This window comes from Mya arenaria, chromosome 5 (assembly GCF_026914265.1).
Source record: "Mya arenaria isolate MELC-2E11 chromosome 5, ASM2691426v1".
NCBI lineage: Eukaryota > Metazoa > Mollusca > Bivalvia > Myida > Myidae > Mya > Mya arenaria.
Window position 1 is genome coordinate 14,708,517 of NC_069126.1, and position 1,708 is coordinate 14,710,224.

The window sequence follows — 1,708 nt, forward strand, 5'->3', positions numbered from 1 at the left end:
AATGGGATTCAAATCGGGGGGGGGGGGGGGGGGGGGGGGGTAGTAGCCAAACGTTTATAAAATTAAACCCCGTTTAAGGGCACAGGATAAACGCCATAGACGGAGAACACAAAATATCTTTTATAAATATACTCGGCCGTGATAAACTAGCGGTTGACTAGTGTTCGAAGGCGGTTTGAATATCTGACCACATTGGAGACTGTTTTTATCTGTTTTTAGGTGTTCATTACCCAGGGAATAGAGTCTTGAGCAATGCAATACAGTATTTGACAAAAAACAAAATCATAACATGTACTATTTTTCGGATACCGAACTCGTTTCACGTGGAGACGCTTTGACTAAACTATGTCCAATACGGCGTAGGGTGACCTTGACCTATGATTATCGAACAGCCAGATCAAGTCCGAAATTTTATCATATTTTAGCATTCTTCTCGTTGTAATCCTTAAAATATTATTTGTCTTACTTTTAAACAACCGTGGAGCTTAAACGATCGTATTCTATACTTATTCGATACTCTTCTATTTGTTTGCTTAACATATATTTGTTTTTGGTATATACATTATGTGCGAGTGTGTTATGATGTTTGTTATTTTCATTTTATTTATTTTGAGGTATATATATTATGTGTTGGTGTGTTATTATGTTTGTCATTTGCATTTAATTTATTTTGATGGTATATATGTTATGTGCGTGAGTGTTATGATGTTTGTCATTTTCATTTCATTTATTTTGATACATTATTTATTTCCACAATTTTAAAGCAAACTGTGTTCTATATATGCTTTCCGGCGAATTATAGAAATTTGCCAGTGAATTAAAATTATATTGTACTGTTTTAAGCATTAAAAAAAAGTTTTTTCATTGTTTTGAAATGTTAGCCCGCTCTCACGTCTAAATCATACGTCAGCGCGCACAGCGCATGGGCACAATTTCAAAGACGTCATTTACGTTTGCATTCGGCGCGACTTTCTAAAGAAACACAAAATCCTACAAATAAATACTTTCAGCAGTAAAATAACAGCCGTGAGAATTTCAACTTTGGAATATTTTTATTGCAACTAAAGAGTGAAGAACTACTTTAAAATTAATCGTAGTTACTTCCCTTTGATCAGAACTGAATACATGTACGTCACTTCTGAATCAGTAAACTACATCATAAAAGTTATTTTAAAAAAAAGAGTGCATATCTATGAGTAAAGATTTTATGGAAATTAACACAATTTATAGATTATTAGGGAAAAGGCAATCCAATTTTTTAAACGTTTTTAAGCTTAAAGCTCGAACATTTGGTTCCGTACAAAAGTCGAAACATTAGGCAAAAACAAATTTTTGAACGTAAATTCAATGTTGTAACATGCATTTAATATTTGTTCAAACTGTCTGACTTTGTAATACGAACTTCCAGGAATATTCACAAAACAATGAACTGATAAAGTAAAATAGTTAAAAATGCTCATGTCAACAACGAAGCGTGGTATTCACTAGTATTCACCCCTTCATGGAAACGACCCGTCTACAAGCGAATACATCTCTTACAGTGAAGGTGATTGAATATCCATGTATCAAAATGAATCGTATTTGATTTAACTCGTGATCAGAAAACAAACTATATTATCGAAAAAGATTTTTTTTTTCTATGACACTCGTAAAATAAAATGCGATCTCAATACACTGCAACGGACACATACCTATATATATTATTTAC